Genomic DNA, 7,463 nt, shown 5'->3' with positions numbered 1-7,463 from the left:
AAATATTTTTTCTTTATAAAATGCAAGCTTCATTTTGCAGCTTTCAATAAAATTTTTTTATGACATATAGAATGCAAGCTGCGCTTGATGTTTCGAAAACAAATAAAAAGAAAAACATTGTTAAAACGCAACCTGCGTTTTGCAGGTTGCCATTTTATAAAATATTTAAATCACCAAACGTAACCTGCGTTTTGCTCTGACATCATATCTGTAAAACTCACAAAATTAGTAAATAATTAGCTAATAAATAAATTATTAATCAAGAAATTAGAAAATAGAATTTTATAGTTTAACAGAGTAGAAAAAATTAAAATATAAAATTTGACACTAATTTTAAAAGATTTGGCCCAAGATTAGCTGAACGGGCCGAATCGGATGAACCAGGTCCGTATTGGGCTCAAGGCCCAACCTAATTTAATACAACACAAAAGAGCTCAGCTCTTCTTCTCTTCCCCAAATGAAAAACACACTTAAGCATGTCCAAGGAGAGAAGAGAGCTTCCAAAAACACAAATCCTCACTCCCATAATCAAATTGCTATAACTTTTCACTCCGAGCTCCGATCGCCGCACTGTTTGTAGCCACGCGTCCGTAGTGACGAGCTCTACAAAGCCCAGTATATAGTAAGATAAGAAAACCACATTCCCATTTTCAATTCCTCTTCTCAAATCTGAAAATGGTATGGTCTTGGGTGTTAAGATTTATGGTTAATTTGATGTTTTAGGACCAAATTGACTTGAGGAATTAGTGAGTCTTGGCTTAATTGAGGCACATACAAGGTAAAGATCTTCAACCCTAGTAAATCCTTTGATTTTGTGTGATGGATATTGAATTTGGTATATATATATGTGTGTGTGTGTGTGTGTGTGTGTGTGTGTGTGTGTGTGTGATAATATGTGTTAGGTAGTGTATATATATAATATTGAGTAAACTTGAGGAGGTGGAAGCTTGATTTGGGTCATTGGATGCGGAATTTTATTTGGTGGTGCTGTTTGTGAGCTAGCCTAGTGGTGTTGCCTTTGGGTTATACGAGAAAATCGGCCAAGGTATGGTTTTGGTTTCTCATATTTAATATATAATGTCTTGTGAAAACTTAGACTAAGTGACCATAGGATAGGTTAAAATTATATGATTGCGTTAAATGCTTAGTGAAGTTCATGAAGGATGTTGAATTAGTATGATAATGGGTTGATGATTGTTGCTTATGATTGTTAGTTGATGATGTAGTAAAAATTATGAATATGAGATATTGTTGATGTAAAATGTGATGTTGGGGGTGGATTATTGGTTTGGTAAAAAGGATTGATGAATAATGATATTGACGATAAAGGACAAGAACATTGTATGTAGGAAGTGTTGTTGATGATTGTGTTGTCATAATTTGAGAACTTTTGGGATTGAGACTAGTTAATATGAGGTATGATTGGTGGAAGTAGAGTGGGGAGTTGTGTTGGTTGTATTTTGGTATGTTTTGGTGCAGGGTATTGTGTGAATATTGTAAGAACCGGAATAGCTGCTTTGATAAAATAATAATTTAATACCCAAAATAGGTTCGAAAATATAAAAAAATGTTCTTTTTAAAATATAAAAGTGAAATTTGATTCCAATAAATTTTTCTGAGTTGAAAAATGTATCTTTTACGGAAAATTTTTGTAAGAATACGTACTGAAACTTAAGCTGGTAGTACCGGCTCTAGTCTGTCTGGTACTGCATATTTTAGTAAAATAATATTTTAAAAATTTAATTTATTATTTTGAAAGGACAAAAATAATTTAGAATTGAAAACCGGGTATTAATATTAAAGGTTTTGGCTCAAAGTGGGACAAACAGGCCAAAAACACTAACTGGTTGGACCAGGTTCAAATCGGGCCCAAGGCCCAACATATATATACTCTATTAATGAGCTTTTAGCTCATTTTGATGGGAAGAGAGAGAGGGAGAGAGCTCGGCTAGATGAGATTGAAGGGTGACATAACTTGAGCTACGGAGCTCCGATTGACGAGCCGTTGCGGTCACACGAAGCTCTCGCCGAGCCCGTCATTTCTAGCTTTGTTGGTAAGAAATCAAAACTCCTACTCCAATTTCCTTCCCTAATAGTTTCGCATTTTTGGTTCTAGTTTTTTAGTAGATTTTTTGATTTTGGTTGTTTAGGGATGATCTAGCATTGGAATATGTTGGGTTTTGCCCCTAATATCGTCGAGTAAGGTAACGACTCACTAAACCTTTGTGTTTAGTTGTTTTTGTGAACCCTAGGTTTGATGTAATATGTTGTATGATGTTAGATTGAGGTTTAGTGTTTGTTGGAGTGAGATCGGTGGTTTTGGAGCTTTGAGTTTGAGCTTAGTGTTTCGAGTTGCATAGGAATCGGCCAAGGTATGGTTTCAGTTTCCTTTATGTAATATGTAATATTTTTGGAAACTTAGGCTAGTTAACCATAGGATAGGATTGAATTAGATATATGGTTGTTTGAACTATGTTTGTGGTATATGCATGATGTTGGAGATTGAGGAAAATGTATATGTTGAGGTATGATTATGGTGGATTCTAATATGATGATGGATTGATGTTAATTATTGGTGGTTATTGATTTTGTGGGTGATGGTAATTATTGGGAATTATTGGTGTTGATGATATTTGATGATTATTGATGTTTGTGATGATTTTGATGGACTAAGATGGTGATTATTTATGTTCAATTATGAATGTTAATGATGATAATGAGTATGGAATATTGTGGTTGGTGTTGTTAATAATTGATGGTGATTGTGATGGTGGGTTTTGATTTTGATTGAGTTGAGGAAGTGAGGAGTTTGATAAAAATCTAAGTGGTGAGGGTTAAATATTTTTAATAGTGAATGATGGAAGATGGTTGAGAAATGTTGGTATGAGGTTTTGTGTTTGTTTTGGTTTGGATTTGAAGTTTTGGAAACTAGAGAATTTTGTTGAATTTGGTAAAACCTTGTTTTTGATGAACTTTGGCAGATCATAACTTGAGTCTCTATTTTTGAAATTGGTTGGAAATAGTTTTAAATTAAAGGTTATCTTAAGATCTTTAAAATGATATAAAGTTTTAGGAGAATGGAGTTTTGTAGACGAAGTTATGAACGTTTAAAGTTTGGTGTTTAAAACTAATTTTCTGCAACTTTACAAAATTTTGCAAATCTGGAGGGGTATGCGTATGCGGGTCCCCACGCGAGCGTTCGATTCTGTTTGGCACCTATGCGTACGCAGCACCTTGCCTGCATACTGATGCCGGGGCATTTTGGCCAGTTTCACTGACCTTTTCTTTACTGTTTTAGGATAGTTTCATACATTTTCTTAGGAAATAAGCAAGTTTTGGGTAGAATTTCACTTACATCTTGATTCAAGCAAACATGGTGCACTTTACATGATTTCATGAGAATTATGCATGAATTATATGACAAATTAGATGATGCATGTCTCATGATGTGGATTAGAACTTTGATGCACTTTATTGCTTGATTTCAGGACAAAGGAAGCAAGAAAGAACCACGTTAGCAGCCACGTTAGTCTAACTAACGTGACCACTAACGTGGAATGGGAGCTAGCTTGCAATGTTAATGAGAAAAGTAATCGCCAATAACGTCCTTGAAGCCATCATAGCCTACGTTAAGAGTCACGTTAACTAAGTTAACGTGAACTCTAACATGGAAGAAAGAAAGTGGAGCCAACGTTAGTGACACTCACCTTTGTCACTAACGTTGGACCAAGCTCATATTGGCCACGTTAGCTTCTACGTTAACTTAGTTAACGTGGACTCTAATGTTGGGAAGCAAAAGAATGGCCAACGTTAGTGACACTCACCATTGTCACTAACGTTGGACTAAGCCACTTTGAGCTACGTTAACTCCCACATTAACTTAGTGAACGTGGAAGCTAACGTAGAGAAAGCAAACAATCGCCAACGTTAGTGACACTTACCTTTGTCACTAACGTTGGAATGAGCCACAATGAACCACTATGAGCCACGTTAACTCCGAAGCTAACGTGGAGGGAAGGATGATGAGCCAACGTTAGTGACACTCACCTTTGTCACTAACGTTGGAGATGGCTATCATCACCACATTAGAAGCCACGTTAACTTAGTTAACGTGGATTCTAACGTGGGGAGTAGGGGCATCTTGGAACGTTAGTGACAAAGGTAAGTGTCACTAACATTCTCGAAGGATTGGCAAGCTTACGTTAAGAGCCTAAAGGGAGGACTCTCAACGTTATTGGAAAAGGTGAGTCCAAATAACGTGTGCGAAGGACCAAGAGGCAACGTTAGTGGTCACGCTGGTGCCACTAACGTTGAAGTTAACGTGGATCATCCCTGGGTTAGGAACGTTAGTTAAAAAGGTGATTGTCACTAACGTTCTCGAGTCCACACTCTCACTTAACGTTAACGCCACTAACGTCCTGAGCTAAACACCCTGCCTACTTTACACTTTCTCTCTAAGTAAAGCTAAGCCCACTGAAGACGGTAACTAATTCAAACTCAAGATCCAAAGGCCCATATCCAAGACTTGAAGAACCAACTAGAAGATCAGAAGAGTAGTATATATAGGGGTAGTTTTGAATTAGATCAAGAGCTTTTGAGGGGGTTGAAAATTTGAGAACTACTCTCTGTATAATTTTACTTTCTCTGCACTTCTAGTCTACTTTTCATAATGTATTTTCCATCTCTATTTTCCATTTCCAGAGCTATGAACAACTAAACCCCTTTCATTGGGTTAGGGAGCTCTGTTGTAATTTGATGGATCAATATTAGTTTTCATTACTCTTCTTTTATCTTTTCTCTTGATTTTACTAGAAAGCTTTCAATCTTCATCTAATTGGGTAGTTATCTTGGAAAAGAAGCTATTCATACTTGGATCTCTTCTGAACCTTGGAAGAGGAATGAAGAGATCATGCTAGAAATGCTTTCTCATGTTGGACCAAATTGGGGTTGGAAGGATATGGTGACTATAATTCTACCAACACTTGATTTGGGAATGCATGTGTTATAATCAGTGACCATACTTCATCTCTTCTCATGAGCAATTGACCAAGGAATTGGCTATCGATCAAGATTTGAGAGATTGAATTACAAGAAATTGTAATTCGATCACTTAAGATTGCCAAGGAGATCAATGAACGCATTGATTGAGGAAGAGATGAAAATGAACTTGATCTGGAGAATGCAACATCTCCTAAACCAAATGAATTCCCCATTTTGATCTTACCCATTCTCTTTAATTTCTGCAATTTACTTTTATGAGCATCTTCCCCATTCCCATTTACAATTCTGCAATTTACTTTCCGCTATTTATTTTCAGCTCTTTACTTCCAGCATTTACATTTTCTGCTATTTACTTTCCCGCCATTTAATTTTCTGCAACTCTCAAACCAAATTCTGCTTAGCTCAACTAGAACATTCTTCCAATTAAAGTTTCTTGACCAATCAATCCCTGTGGGATTCGACCTCACTCTATTGTGAGTTTTTACTTGACAACAATTCGGTATACTTGCCGAAGGAAAATTGTTGAGAGACAAGTTTCCGTGCATCAAGTTTATGGCGCCGTTGCCGGGGATTGATTTTGTATCAACAATGATTAAATTGGAGGATAACTAGATTGAGCATGTTTCTTTTATTTGATTTAAGTTCATTTGAGTAATTTACTTTCTGTTCAGTTATTTTCTTCCCTTTCCCCTATCCTCTTTCTTCGTTATTTATAATTCAGTTTATTAACCCACTAACTGTTCGATATATTGCATCACTCACACTAACAGCATTTCTAATAAGAATACTTTCTGCATCTATTTCCTTGCTTGTGCCTTGTTGGTTGTATGACAGGGAGAAGAAGCGGGGCTTCAACTTCTTTTGATTCTGAACCTGAGAGGACCTTCCTTAGATTAAGGAGGGAAGCAAGAGGAAAGAGAGTAGTTGGTGCTGAGGAAGAGGAGGAGTACTTTGAACCAGATATGGACGAGAATATGGAGAACCATCATGAAGAAGAGGCTCACAACCAAGGCCGAGAAGGTCCAGCACATCAGGCTAGGCAAGAGAGAAGGGTTCTGGGTTCGTACATCAATCCAAACCCAGGAAATTGCGGAAGTAGCATCCAAAGGCCAACCATACATGCCAACAACTTTGAACTAAAGCCACAGCTCATCACCCTTGTTCAAAACAATTGTTCTTTCAGAGGAGGCGTCCAAGAAGACCCCAATCAACATCTAACCACCTTCCTAAGGATATGTGATACTGTGAAGTCTAATGGTGTTTATCCGGACACCTATAGACTACTCTTATTTCCCTTCTCACTCAAGGATAAGGCATCTAAATGGCTAGAGTCCTTTCCAAAGGAGAGTTTAGCAACCTGGGAAGAGGTGGTGAACAAGTTCATGGCAAGATTCTATCCTCCTCAATGGATCAACAGGCTGAGAGCTGAGGTGCAAACCTTCAGGCAGCAAGATGGTGAGACTCTATATGAAGCATGGGAGAGGTTTAAGGACCTAACAAGAAGGTGTCCACCAGATATGTTCAATGAATGAGTGCAGCTACACATTTTCTATGAAGGTCTTTCTTATGAATCAAAGAAGGCAGTAGACCATTCATCCGGGGGATCTCTGAACAAGAAGAAGACCATTGAAGAAGCCATAGATGTCATTGAGACTGTAGCTGAGAATGACTACTTCTATGCTTCCGAAAGAGGCAACACTAGAGGAGTGATGGAGCTAAACAATGTAGATGCACTACTGGCCCAAAACAAGCTCATTACCAAGCAATTAGCTGACCTAACCAAGAAGATAGAGAGGAACCAAGTAGCACCAATCACCACCTCATCAGCAACCCAAGAAGGAGTGAATGCAGAGGCAGAGGATGAGCAAGAACAAGCCAACTACATTGGAAACTCACCCAGGCAGACCCATGATCCATATTCCAAGACCTACAATCCTGGTTGGAGGAATCACCCAAACTTTGGGTGGGGAAATCAACAAGATCAAAGCCAAGATCAGAGACGTCACAACCCTAACAACCATGCAGCTCACCAACATTCCACACAGAGATCATATCAACACCACCCTAACAACACCTCTCCACATCAATACCAAAACGAAAACAACCCTTCTCATCACTCCAATCCCAACCCACCAACATCTGATGACAGACTCTCTAGAATTGAGACTCTACTTGAAGGCATATGCAAGGAGATTCAAGACAGTAAGGCATTCCGAGAAGAAGTGCGATCCAATATGCAGAATCAAGATGCTACCATCAAGAAACTCGAGACACAAATTGGCTACCTATTCAAGCAAATTCCCAGCCACAACCCTCGTAGCGATACTGACTCAAACCAAAGGGAGGAGTGTCAGGCTATCACCCTCAGAAGTGGAAAGGAATTGAAGGAGACTCCCAAGCAACCACAAGAGAATGATTCAGTTGGAAAGAAGGAGGAACAAAATGAAGTTCATGTCCCCACC

At 38.2% G+C, this 7,463-nt stretch overlaps 1 non-coding gene across 1 annotated transcript; it reads right to left on the bottom strand.

The window, feature by feature from the left end:
* Positions 1 to 6,416: 6,416 nt before the first annotated feature.
* LOC148546039 (small nucleolar RNA R71) lies at positions 6,417 to 6,523 on the bottom strand. Its single transcript, XR_015901519.1, has one exon. It is a non-coding gene; the product is annotated as a small nucleolar RNA R71 (small nucleolar RNA).
* Between the last annotated feature and the right edge of the window lie 940 nt (positions 6,524 to 7,463).

The sequence above is a fragment of the Arachis ipaensis genome, chromosome B9, assembly GCF_059453495.1.
Source record: "Arachis ipaensis isolate K30076 ecotype BB chromosome B9, ASM5945349v1, whole genome shotgun sequence".
NCBI lineage: Eukaryota > Viridiplantae > Streptophyta > Magnoliopsida > Fabales > Fabaceae > Arachis > Arachis ipaensis.
Note: the sequence above shows the minus strand (reverse complement) of the source record. Positions and strands in the feature narration are given on the sequence as shown.